The following is a 14987-nucleotide window of genomic DNA, read 5'->3' on the forward strand; positions in this document are numbered from 1 at the left end:
TAATAGCGTTCGATAGACTCATCAAACTTTCTCAAGGAAACTTTAAAGAGTCCCGTCCAGCTTCGCAGGAAGAGTGGATGGATCATCGTGGTCGCTTTCGTTCACTGTCGATCTTGGAAACGATCCATTTTCGAAATTGCAGAAACTTTGCGTCTTCTCTTTTTTGTTCATTTCTTTTATTTCTGCACCTTCGAAAAACTTACATTTTTCGAGGAATTCTTAATCAGGTTTTATTCCTTAACCATGTTTTTATGAATATAGTTAAAGGAACAAGACCATGCTTTATGAATATAGTTAAAGGAATAAAACCATGTTTTATGAATATAGTTAAAGGAATATGTTTTATGAATACAGTTAAAGGAAGAAGATCATGTTTTATGAATATAGTTAAAGGAATAAAACCATGTTTTATGAATATAGTTAAAGGAATAAAACCATGTTTTATGAATATAGTTAAAGGAATAAAATAATGTTTGTAAGAATATAGTTAAAGGAATAAGACCATGTTTTATGAATATAGTTAAAGGAATAAGACCATGCTTTATGAATATAGTTAAAGGAATAAAACCATGTTTTATGAATATAGTTAAAGGAATAAAATAATGTTTGTAAGAATATAGTTAAAGGAATAAGACCATGTTTTATGAATATAGTTAAAGGAATAAAATTATGTTTTTAAGGATATAATTAAAAGAATAAGACCATGTCTTTATGAATATAATTAAAGGAATAAGACCATATATTTATGAATATAGTTAAAGGAATAAAATCATGTCTTTGTGAATATAGTTAAAGGAATAAGACCATCTTTTTATGAATATAGTTAAAAGAATAAATAAAACCATGTTTTATGAATGTAGTTAAAGGAATAAAACTATGTTTTTAAGAATATGATTAAAAGAATAAGACCATATCTTTACGAATATAGTTAAAGGAATAAGACCATGTCTTTATGAATATAGTTAAAAGAATAAGACCATGTCTTTATGAATATAGTTAAAGGAATAAAACCATGTTTTTATGAATATAGTTAAAGGAATAATATTATGTTTTTAAGAATATAGTTAAGGGAATAAGACCATATTTTTATGAATATAGTTAAAGGAATAATATTATGTTTTTAAGAATATAGTTAAGGGAACAAGACCATATTTTTATGAATATAGTTAAAGGAATAAAACTATGTTTTATAAATATAGTTAAAGAAATAAAATTATGTTTTTAAGAATATAATTAAAAGAATAAAACCATGTCTTTACGAATATAGTTAAAGGAATAAGACCATGTCTTTATGAATATAATTAAAGGAATAAGACCATGTCTTTATGAATATAGTTAAAGAAATAAAATTATGTTTTTAATAATATAGTTAAAGGAATAAGACCATGTTTTTATGAATACAGTTAAAGAAATAAAACTATGATTTTAAGAATATAATTAAAAGAATAAGACCATGTCTTTATGAATATAATTAAAGGAATAAAATCATGTTTTTATGAATATAGTTAAAGGAATAAAACCATGTTTTTATGAATACAGTTAAAGAAATAAAACTATGATTTTAAGAATATAATTAAAAGAATAAGACCATGTCTTTATGAATATAATTAAAGGAATAAAATCATGTTTTTATGAATATAGTTAAAGGAATAAAACCATGTTTTTATGAATATAGTTAAAGGAATAATATTATGTTTTTAAGAATATAGTTAAGGGAATATGACCATATTTTTATGAATATAGTAATATAATAATATAAGACTATGTTTTATAAATATAGTTAAAGGAATATGTTTTATGAATATAGTTAAAGGAAGAAGATCATGTTTTATGAATATGGTTAAAGGAATAAGACCATGTTTTATAAATATAATGAAAGGAATAAAACCTGACTGAGAATTCCTCCAAAGTGTAAGTTTTTCGAAGCAGCAGAAATAAAGAAAATGAACTGAAAATAAAAGATGCAGAGTTTCTGCTATTTAGGAAATGGATCGTTTCCAAGATCGACAGCGAACGAAAGCGACCACGGCGATCTATCCAATACAAATTTCTGTTTCTATGAATATAAATTTGTATAAAAATCCGCAGTTTACTAATCTTACTTTCAACTCTAAATTATTTTGCATTCCAGGCGTACCGTTGCTTGGATTCTTCAAACGCAATCGGAGAGAGTTGGTGCTAGTGAGATTCGAAGAAAAGATAAAGTTCAAAAGTGAAGAAGCCGGAAGATGAGAAAGCAAAGAAATGATGGTGAAAGGGTTGAGATAAGCAAATAGACTTTCTTCCTAGGTGGCGTCAAAATTTGAATAATTTACAACTCGTAAATAGTGACAATCGTAATCAACTGGAACGAAGCTTTTCTGTGGCATCATCAGTAGTCAGCAATATTCGCAAAGAAGAGACGGTAGCCACGGATTGTGGGACATGACCGGCGACTCGGTTTGACCTGTCGTAGCCAAAGGGTTGCAACCTTTGATTTATTACTGTGCGAATCGAATTTTTTCAGCCGGAGAAAAGTATTCGTGCGAGCAGACGTACCGTGGGTGGTAAACTCTGCAGACGTTCGGAAACGAAAGGATAAAATAGGTCAAAGAAATTTCCACGTCTTCCGGACGATGCAACGATCTGCTCTCCAGACAGCAAGTTTCGAACTTCTTGATTCATTTGTCAGCTTTCTCGGTGTATAGATCCCAGCGGTGTTTTCTTACGTTCGAAGATTCGAAGAAAAATTACGTTCCACCGAAGTTAGCGTCTGTTCTTGCAGCTCCGCGCATCAGCAACATAAAATATATTCCTCTGTATAAAAATAATATTAAGAAGATAAAATGCATATCGTCAGCGACGTATCCGCTCGCCTACTTTGCTCCTTGTCAATGCATACATTTTGCTTGTCCGAAAAGTTTCTTTCGTTTTGTGAGGAAATAATAGACGCACAATGTTTTCTATATTATTTTGTCGAATTACTTGGTTCCACGTTTGTATGTTGTAAGAAACACGCTTTCGAAGGGAAGACACTTTCCGGACGACCCTTATACCATAAGCTAGCAATAATAGCAGTGTAAGACAAATTTTTGGAATCTCAGCTTTAGTTTCTGCCATCGTGCGTTTTCATGACTTCAAAATATGACGAATTCTGATGAATGAAAAATATTAGTAAGCTTACTGCACTGTAACACTTAGGCTAAATTAGAATAAAAATTGGACATGGGATACCATGTGCAACGTGTTGAAAAAGTCAAATGTGGAATGTAGGTAGATGAATATTATAGAAAAATGAAATTGTATTCTAAAAATTCCCATCGGTAATACGTCGGAAAGAAAAAAAAGAAAAAAAATTCAAAAATTTTATCGGATCGTGCAGCTGCGATATGCAACTTGAATTATATTCGCGTGGCGTGGACTTCCGTTGCACGAGCGTGGTCTCCGTGGTAGATAAAGATCGCGCACCTACCGTGACCACGAAAGACGGAATGAAAGATAGCGGTACTGCTTACGGAGGGTTATTGTGCTTCATCGGTTACGGCTCATCAGCTGCTGCAACTTCTATCTTCGCTCTCGAAGAGGATCGGACGTCCCAAGGCACCAACTTCGTCTTGTACCGCCTTCGTCATGTTTCCCACCTTTTTCAACGTTGTTCGTGCCCGACGTCCTATTCAGCTGCGGCTTCTGATTGCTGTAAATCTTCAAATTAAGAATAAATACCGCAAATTAGTTAGGCTTCAGGTCCTTGACAGGTAAACAGAGAATCTATTATCCCTGGAACCTTGTAAAAGTTACTGGAGTTTCTTCTTGGACTTCTTCTTTGGTTTCTTCAACGTTTATCAAATGTTTGGATACTGTTTTTACATTTATTGTGAGCAAAAGTAGCTGTTGAAATGTTTATTTTATAATTATATAATAAAGTAAGGGAAGTTTATCTGATTCATTTTTTCTTATTCTTCCATTATCATGTTATACACTAAACGTCTCACAATGTACAATAACTTTGATTATTTTGTGCAAAGTTCATGATTGAATTTTGAGTGATTGAAGCTTAGCTGATTCAAGTGATATACCTTAGCCTGGGATCACACAGTTACATTCATTTATTAATTTCTTACTAAACGTATTCTATCATTCTTCACTTTCTTCAAATTTTATTAAATGCTTGAACACCATTTGTACATTTATTATGAGCAAATGTAGCTGTTGAAATGTTTATTTTATAATACACAGCATAAAGTAAGAGAATGTTATTTGATTCATTTTTTCTTATTCTTCCATTATCATGTTATACACTAAATGTCTCATAATGTACAATAACTTTGATTATTTTGTGCAAAGTTCATGATTGAATTTTGAGTGACTGAAGCTTATCTGACTCAAGTGATATACCTTAGCCAGGGATCACACAGTTACATTAATTTATTAATTTCTTACTAAACGTATTCTATCATTCTTCACTGTTTCTTAAAATTTTATCAAATGCTTGAACACTATTTGTACATTTATTATGAGCAAATGTAGCTGTTGAAATGTTTATTTTATAATATATAGCATAAAGTAAGAGAATTATATCTGATTTATTTTTTCTTATTCTTCCATTATCATGTTATACACTAAACATCTCATAATGTACAATAACTTTGATTATTTTGTGCAAAGTTCAATATTGAATTTTGAGTTACTGAAGCTTAGCTGACTCAAGTGATATACCTTAGCCTGGGATCACACAGTTACATTAATTTATTAATTTCTTACTAAACGTATTCTATCATTCTTCACTGTTTCTTAAAATTTTATCAAATGCTTGAACACTATTTGTACATTTATTATGAGCAAATGTAGCTGTTGAAATGTTTATTTTATAATACATAGCATAAAGTAAGAGAATTATATCTAATTTATTTTTTCTTATTCTTCCATTATCATGTTATACACTAAACATCTCACAATGTACAATAACTTTGATTATTTTGTGCAAAGTTCAAGATTGAATTTTGAGTTACTGAAGCTTAGCTGATTCAAGTGATATACCTTAACCTGGAATCACACAGTTACATTCATTTATTAATTTCTTACTAAAGGTATTCTATCATTCTTCATTGTTTCTTAAAATTTTATCAAATGCTTAAACACTATTTGTACATTTATTATGAGCAAAGGTATCTGTTAAAATGTTTATTTTATAATACATAGCATAAAGTAAGAGAATGTTATCTGATTCATTTTTTTTTTTATTCTTCCATTATCATATTATACACTAAACATCTCACAATGTACAATAACTTTGATTATTTTGTGCAAAGTTCAAGATTGAATTTTGAGTTACTGAAGCTTAGCTGGCTCAAGTGATATACCTTAGCCTGGGATCACACAGTTATAAAGGGTCCATACATTTATTAATTTCTTATTGAACCTATTCTATCATTCTTTACTTCAAATTTTATCAAATGCTTGAATATTTGTACATTTATTATGAGCAAATGTAGCTGTTGAAATGTTTATTTTGTAATACACAGCATAAAGTAAGAGAATGTTATTTGATCCTTTTTTTCTTATTCTTCCATTATCATGTTATACACTAAACGTCTCATAATGTATAATAACTTTGATTATTTTGTGCAAAGTTCAATATTGAATTTTGAGTTACTGAAGCTTAGCTGGCTCAAGTGATATACCTTAGCCTGGGATCACACAGTTATAGAGGGTCCATAAATTTATTAATTTCTTACTAATCCTATCATTCTGACCCGAACAAAAGCTCACTTCGATACCTGCTGAGCTTAACCCAACTACGAGTTTCCAAACTTCAAAGCAGATGCAAAAAGCTTCGTTTGCAGTGCTTCTGCATCCTCTGTACACGCTAAGTGCAAGAACTCTATGAAGCGTTAAAATGTCACAATGTGTGTGTTGCGTCATGAGAAACGAACCACCTCAGTGTGTCTCGACGAGGTATTTACAGAACGACTATCGATGCTCATTCTTACGTAACACAGCCTATGAGAGACTGCTTGGCGATAATTCGTGGCTGGCAACGTGAAGAGACCAGGCACGCTTAATTCGGAACCATTAACGCGCACCGAATCGATTGCGATTTTTCTATCGGGCCCACAGACGGCACGGACTTTTTGAAAAATGAGACGCTCTCCTGCACTCAAAAGTAGTCCTAAAACGCTTGAAAAAATGCCGACAATACGAATCCATTAATCTTGCCAGCTCGCGTTCCCGTCAGCTCTTTTCTTCCTCTTTTCTCTCTGTCCCGCTCTCGCCGGACCTGCGTGCCTCCAGGACATCCCTTTGCACTTACCACCTGGAGCAGCAACGATTTTCCAAAATCACCTCGCCACGTAAATGATTCACTTACAATGTTGCCAGTCTACGATTTTCATACGTGTTTGATACATCTTAGTAGAAATTAGGTCTCGTAGAAAAAAGTATGAAAATAATAGAAAATGCAGTGGAAATTATATGTACTAATTTCTACACAGACGTATATAATTTCAGCGAATTAAGTGTAACAATATACGGTTTCTAGACAGAATAATTAAGGCTTTCTCGAGTGGCCGTATAAAAACTTAAGTACAGTGGAGGCACTCGAGACGTCAGCGAACGCAGCGCTAACCTCTTTACCTCGTTTCCTCCTTCTATCATGGACTAATTCCACAAAGTAAAACGCCATTCGTCATCTTTTTCCAGACATCATCTTTTACGCTATTTTTAGTCCACATCCTATCCTATCTTTATTCCGAGTTTATAAATTCTCTTCTCTATTTCTTTTCTCGTCACGTGTTTGGACAGCGAAGACTTCATTCCACTTTTGTGTCGCGGGCATAAGACGCGGCATGAAGATATCGAAGGTCCTTGAAGGAGGAAGCCGAAGAAGGGATAGATGGGTCGTCCGAAAGCAATTAGCCTCGAAAATATTTCTGGCTTGCGTCCGAGGGCCGTTTACCAACAATGCGCCAGCGTTTTCGTTGTATGCAAACTGTCTTTCAGTGACGAAGGGTGTCGAATGGTAATTGTCGAGGTCACGGATGTTGGTCGACCTTAACCTAGTTACCTCCTTCTTTCCGCTGCTTCGAGCGGTAATCAGTGTCCGAGGGACGTTCACAGCAGCTCTCCCTTCGCAAAGGGTTTCCCTGATGTCGTCTCAACGTGGCTCCGGGCATTTCTCCGACTGTGGGAAAGCTGCTAATTGGAAACACGTTGGGAGAAGACTTTATCATATTTAAATTTCCCTCGGTTGGAAGAGAAACGAAGATATAATTTTTAGACGCTTTTAATTGAAAGAATTAATGAAGTTTTAAGGCAACATGTATCCCAAGCTGTTCTGTTTTATTTTATCTTATTAAACGTCGTCGTTAAAACATCAGAAGCAGTGTTCTTACTCCCAGACAGGAAAAACACATAATTTTGCTTTTTGTAAGAAATGGATTATCATTGACACAGTAAAAGAGTTAGCCCAATCACAATTGCCACTATTTAAAATCGGACTCAGCATCCTCGTGAGATGTTTGCCCGCACCATCCCCCAAACACTGCTCATCTTCGTCTTCATTCCGATCAGACTCGTCTTTCCGCCACGCGGGCCTTTCCACCACGACGTGTAACACGTCGGAGAAATTCAGCTGGCGAGCTTCTGGGCTTGCCGGAGGAAGGATGTCACGACGGCCGAGAGAGGAGGAGGATCGTCGCTAACGACTCCGCGAGCCGTAGCCGCGAAAGGTGATGAATCACTTTTACGACTCACTCGGCCATTCTTCCTCGTCCGAGGAGGCCGACTGTCGACGTAAGCCGCTATAAACGTGGCTTTTTCTCGCCTGGTCCGGGCTCCTTTGAGCGAGTCGCCGGAAGAGCCTGCTCGCCGCACGCAAATTGCTTTCAAGCAGCGATGTCAGGTGGTAATTGGTCGCGGGTCGCGGGTCACGGGTCGCGTTAACATCGTTACCATCCCCGTGCACCGATAATTATCGCCTTTTCCTTTCGTTTTTCATCTGGATATCGCGCGCAAAGTGGAACTACCGAACAGCCTTTCATTAAAGTGTATCTGAAACTTTCACTCGACACGATCGCCAGCCTGGTTCGTTGTCGTGTTTTCTTCCTGCGCGTAGTCTGATAAAAACACGTGTTTCTCTTGTCGCGTCGTGGCCAGCACGCCTTTCCAACTGCGGCTGATTGCGCCTTTCAGCGAGTCGCGTTGATTTCAGACTGCAGCATCGCGCTCGCCGCCTGTCGCTCAATGAAAGATGCTCAATCAGCGCTTTTTAGGCAGGTGGAAGTGAAAAGGCTTCTCTTTTTGGCTGATCCAAGCGCATCAGAGGATCAATCGCTTGATGGTTCTGTTAGTTAATTTCCACCATCGACTGTCTAGCTTCTGAAAGGGACTTCAGGGATTGTAATGTTGTTTTATGCATCTGTAATTAGCTGGACAGGCGAGTGAAAGTTTTAGCAGGCTATTTGAAGAGGGTTTGCCATTCGTCAACGAGGGTGACGAAATTGCACCAAGTGGACGAGATCTTCTGATGTTTTAGAAGTACAAAATGTTCGATCGAGCTGTTTTCTGATGGTAGGATACGGGTCATTCGGTAGCCAATCCTTTTGATTATTCGATGCTTTTGAATGTTCTATATTTCATGCACTTTTGTTGCATTTGATGTAACGAGAAATATACATAGTTACGTATAAATCAATATAACCATGCGCACTGTTGCGTCTTCCTGTTTCGCCTAAGTTGCTCTACCTTTCAGAAGCAGCACGGAGGATCAAAGAGTGTCAGCGACCCATAGGAAGATCAACCCCAATACCTAAGCCTTTGGAGGTGTGTAAGGGTGTCCCCAAGAGGACACAGTCCCCCTTTTCACGTCGACAAACGCGGGATCGTGACTCAGCAGCGAAATAGAATCTCCGGAGACTCGTGCTTTTCGCTTTGGATGGATCTGCTGCCAACACCTTCACGTGGGATATATGCGAAAATAGCCGGGATCTTTCGTAGATTTAGGGATCTGGACACGCGTGCATTCTTATACGAAGCATGTCGAATTTCATTGCTCGAACGCGTAAATATTTGGAATATTCTGTAACCTGCAGATCGATCGCTCCCCGAAGACTTTAATATCGTCGAGCGCGTGAAAAGTATTTTGAATCTACTTTCTTTCTTGTTAGGTAGCCACCTGTTAATATTAGAAATTTAATAGCTTTCTTTTGCAATTGTTGAGAATTGTGCATCTCAATGGCCGAAATATAAGTAAAGGAATACTAAGGTTACAATACAAGGTCATATTAAAATAGTTTTAGATTTATTTAATAAACGATTCCCAGGATCTTCTTGGATACACATCTGCGCGCGTCTCAGCGCTCCCTTTGTCTCACCATCTTCGTTACCGCGCTACCAATGGAACAGTTGCATTCATCTTTTTTTTGAAACGCTGTGCGCACACATCCTTCCGTACACTCTTATTCACATACGTGTGACATTACCACACGGCTGATTTAGTGTAGTACACAGAATATCTAATACAATCTCAATAGGAATATTTTAAAATTGCTTTACGTTTTCATCTCTTAAATATCTTCACATTCACGTCTAAGATTTTGTTTACTGTGAAAACTTATATTTATATATGTGTGTCACTACTACACGGCTAATCTAGTGTAGCACACAGAATATCTGACACAATCTCAATAGGAATATTTAAAAATTTCTTTACGTTTTCATCTCTTAAATATCTTCACATTCACATCTAAGGTTTTGTTTACTGTGAAAACATTTATATATATATTTGTGTCACTACTACACGGCTGATCTAGTGTAGCACACAGAATATCTGACACAATCTCAATAGGAATATTTAAAAATTGCTTTACATTTTCATCTCTTAAATATCTTCACCTTCACATCCAGGGTTTTGTTTACTGTGAAAACTCATATTCACATATGTGTGTCACTACTAATACACTATACACTATACTATACTATACACGGCTAATCTAGTGTATCACACAAAGTATCTCATACAATCTCAATAGGAATATTTTAAAATTGCCCTACATTTTCATCCCTTAAATATCTTCACGTTCACGTCTAAAATTTTGTTTACTGTGAAAACTCATATTTACATATGTGTGTCACTACTAATACACTATATATTATACTATACTATACATGGCTAATCTAGTGTAGCACACAAAGTATCTCATACAATCTCAATAGGAATATTTTAAAATTGCCCTACATTTTCATCCCTTAAATATCTTCACGTTCACGTCTAAGATTTTGTTTATTGTGACAAGATTAATAATTTTATAGAGCGAAGAGTAACGTGTGTGTATGATATTAAATTTCGCCGTGAAATTACTTTGCAATGGAATTGCAATTCATTTTGAAAACACCCAAATTATCAAAGAGATACCTTCTTCGATATAAAAAGAATTTTTTTTTTCTTAACATTGTATGAACATTTTGGTTATTTACACTAATTTTACAGCTTCATGAGGATGTTTTGATAGTTTTTGAAAATCCTGACGTTCCAACAACAGTTAACAACAACAATTAAATATGCAAAAATGCTTGGAAACATACGAAGGGTTAAAAGTCGAAATGATAAAGCGAGGGACAGGGTTTGTAAGATTCATGAAGCTGTGGTTATACGTTTTCTTGTTCGTTTCATGAATGATTCTTGCGTGTAATTATACTCGATTATAAATGAGGCACCGTTGCATTGTAAATTCTCAGAAGTTGTAAATTATCATGTCACTGAATGTATAAAGAGATGTAGATGAACAGCTACTGATTGTCGATACAGCGACCATAAACGTTTTTGATAAAAACTTATTCCCCTTAAACATCTATGTCCATGGCAATTCCACTGTTTCTACACATTCAAACCAATCTGTATTTTCTTAAACGTTAAAAATCAACAACAATAATAATAGTAACAAAAATTTCTTAAATTTCTTTATCTTTAATTGCCATTGAATTAAACAAAGAAAATCCTTCTCTCTGCTCTGTGTTCTATTTACCCTGTTTTCGTAATCGTTCGATACTCGACAATTATTTATCCTGATCCTGAAGGATCGATCGACTGTGTGACATAACTTGGTGAACAGGGAACGCCAAAAATAGGGAAAAAAATATCCAAATTTCCTGGTGATTCGTGATGTTGTCGCGAACGATCAACAAGTAAAGCGTAACAGGCCAGTAATAAAGCGATGAAAGTGATAAATCGCGACGGTTCCACCCCCAGGTCGGGCAGCGGCGTATTGCGTTATTAAAACTTTCCTAATGGCCGATAATAAGCAGCCGGCCGGGTGGATTGATATTAAATCGTAAACTACTGCGTTCTCATTTATCATTATCACGACGGAACTCGATGGTTCATAGCGCGCGACGCCTCCGGTTGCAAACTTAGCCGGGGAATTCCAGCCAAACGGGTTTTCACTGGAAAACGTTCCCGACAAGCGAAGAAATTCTTTTTTTCCCTGTCGCTGTAAAAGAGACACAAAAATGTTGTCATCATTTGTATGCCAGTTTCCCTATAATTCATGTACTTGATATTCTTCTCAGTAGAGAAGACATTTTTATAACAATCATGTATTTTTCAGGTTAATTAATCAATTCAATTAACATTCAATTAATCTTCTTACAGCGTTTGTATAAGATTTTATCACGCAATAGTTTATTATCGCATATCTTCTTTAAACCTACCAATATATATCTTCGCGTGCTCTAAATTATATACCAAAAAAGTACATACCTGGTGTGACATCAGTTTCGAATGGATTGACAGAACAAAACCACAAAGACGTAAGGAAATCTAAATTCTCTTCATACGCCATTTTCTTCGTTAAAGAAGAGATGCCAATTGTACGTACAAAGAATATTATAATTCCTATTGGAATACAACGATATTGCACGCATAGGTACAATACCCTTGCACAAATATCTGAACAGGTATTTGAACAGGACACTAACCTAACCCCAATCTAACCTCAACAGGACACAGGTTATACTCATTATTCTGAGTAGAGAAGACATTTTTATAACAATCATGTATTTTTCAGGTTAATTAATCAATTCAATTAACATTCAATTAATCTTCTTACAGCGTTTGTACAAGATTTTATCACGCAATAGTTTATTATCATATATCTTCTTTAAACCTACCAATATATATCTTCGCGTGCTCTAAATTATATACCAAAAAAGTACATACCTGGTGTGACATCAGTTTCGAATGGATTGACAGAACAAAACCACAAAGACGTAAGGAAATCTAAATTCTCTTCATACGCCATTTTCTTCGTTAAAGAAGAGATGCTAATTGTACGTGCAAAGAATATTATAATTCCTATTGGAATACAACGATATTGCACGCATAGGCACAATACCCTTGCACAAACAGCTGAACAGGTATTTTAACAGGACACTAACCTAACCCCAATCTAACCTCAACAGGACACAGGTTATACTCATTATTCTGAGTAGAGAAGACATTTTTATAACAATCATGTATTTTTCAGGTTAATTAATCAATTCAATTAACATTCAATTAATCTTCCTACAGCGTTTGTATAAGATTTTATCACGCAATAGTTTATTATCATATATCTTCTTTAAACCTACCAATATATATCTTCGCGTGCTCTAAATTATATACCAAAAAAGAACATACCTGGTGTGACATCAGTTTCGAATGGATTGACAGAACGAAACCACAAAGACGTAAGGAAATCTAAATTCTCTTCATACGCCATTTTCTTCGTTAAAGAAGAGATGCCAATTGTACGTACAAAGAATATTATAATTCCTATTGGAATACAACGATATTGCACGCATAGGCACAATACCCTTACACAAACAGCTGAACAGGTATTTTAACAGGACACTAACCTAACCCCAATCTAACCTCAACAGGACACAGATCATACTCATTGTATACAGAGTGGCGCTCAAAATATTTAAGGGATAATGTCTAGTCTGAGAGTAACTGGTTTCTTGTATACATTGTTAATTATCGTAATTAATTATATATGGATATTATTTCAATCTTATCTTCAAGATTAAATTCTAACAATTCCAAAACAGCACATTGGAAGCTTCGATACGAAATTACATTATTTTATCTATCCAAGAAATCCCACTAAATGCTACCGTATGCACACAGAGTGTGAAAGAACAGGGTCACAGAAAGTTTCATCTTTAATTGGCGGGTTCCACTCGAAGTGCTTGCAGCACACGTGGCACATGTCGATGAGGTCTCATGGGCGATCTCACGATAATCGTCGTTTGGGAGATGGCGAGGATCGCGTAGAAGGGAGATGGCGAGGGAATCGTCGTTGACGAACTACGTGTGCAGGGGTGGCTGTGGGTGTAAAAGGGGGGTGTCATGCCGGCTCACCGGCAAATGTGATTGATTGTGTTTCGCCGGAAGAGCAGAGAAGAGGAGCGACGAGGGCTCGAGCAGAGAACCGGGAAGACGTGCGCGGCTGAATGTTGGATAAAGAAGAAATGTTGGCAGAAGACGGTGTCGCGGGGGTGGACAGGGGTTGAACGAGGAAGACGGAAGCTTAGAAAGAACGTAGGTTGGTGGAGACAGAGTTCGATCCGCAAAACGAGAAGACAACGTCCGCACAACCCTCTTTGCTCTCGTTTTACGTCATCCGCAAGCTCCTTCAACCCCCTTCGCAGATTCCACTCGACGCGGCGTTCCTTTCGTCCTAGAGAGGCAGCAAGTGGCCGTGAGAAAAATAGAAAAATAACTGTGGCGTCGTATCGTGCTTAACGAAAAAGCTTCGACTCGAGGAAGCGCAAAACCGGGGAAAAAACAGGTGACGCGCTCTCAGGGCTCGTTCAATTGCCACCCCTTCGTGTTCCGCTATTCTTCTAGAACTCCGTCGTTGGGAAATATTGCCACGGTGCCTTTATTATCGTCCCTTTAATGGCACGCGATATTCTTCCTATTCCTCGAGTATTTTTCATACCTTCTCGTGGTATAGTTATGCTGCTTGAAATGGCTAAGTGATTTCTGAAATTTGATCTTCCACTACTATTTTTCCTACCTTTCTAAAACTTACTTTATTTTATTAAATGCACCTTCTCTTATGAAATTACTTTCGCTGCAAATTCCACTGTCGGGGCGTGTGTCGCTTGTATCAGGAAAAGCAGTTTCTATATTCAGCATCGCTCAGTCTCGACTAGCGAAACGGTAAAACGGCTGGCCGAGAGAAGCCTCGCCATCCTACATTGTCGTACCACGGCAAAACAGAGTGAGTGTGCTCTTTGTGTAATGACTCGGCGCTTTATATGCTTTGCTCCACGCAGCTGATCGCGGGTAGACGTACTTGACCGAGTGCAGTGAGACACTTGTAGAGCACTAATATAAACACACGGTGAAAGAACGCCGGAGCCATTACTTTCAATTTGGTCCGCGTCGAAACGTCTTACGTAACGCGAGATTCCGTGTACACAGCGGCCGACGAGACGTTCTGATAATTACGCTGACCGATAGACCGTGAATAGTTCGATCGTCGATAAGCTTCTTTAACGAAGAATATTATCAGCCTAATGGAACAACGGAGCGAATATTTTCGAGATATCAATAAGATTTTGATATTGTCAGACTCGCATGACATTTTCTACTTACTCGCTAAACGGCCTATTCTATCGTATCATATCGCTCTATTCATTCGCGATTACACTGCGGATTTCTCTACAAATTTATGGTTTCACTAGCGGAAATACGATGATGCGTTCTAAATAGACATTTGTTTCGCTACATAAGTATAATAATTATTTTACCTTAGATACGTTGTATATTTTAATTAGATGAAATATCTGCAGATTTAAATGTCCCATAAATGGCTACACGTCGGCAATGATAATGCGAAGCTTTGCTAACGCGTCTATCACTAAGAGGAACCTCCAAATACGATAAAAGCCGCGTCACCCCGGCGACATGTGCCAATTAGCATGGTGATATCATTTAACCCCCGATGTCACGATCTCAA

The sequence above is a fragment of the Bombus fervidus genome, chromosome 19 (assembly GCF_041682495.2).
Source record: "Bombus fervidus isolate BK054 chromosome 19, iyBomFerv1, whole genome shotgun sequence".
NCBI classification, from domain to species: Eukaryota; Metazoa; Arthropoda; class Insecta; order Hymenoptera; family Apidae; genus Bombus; species Bombus fervidus.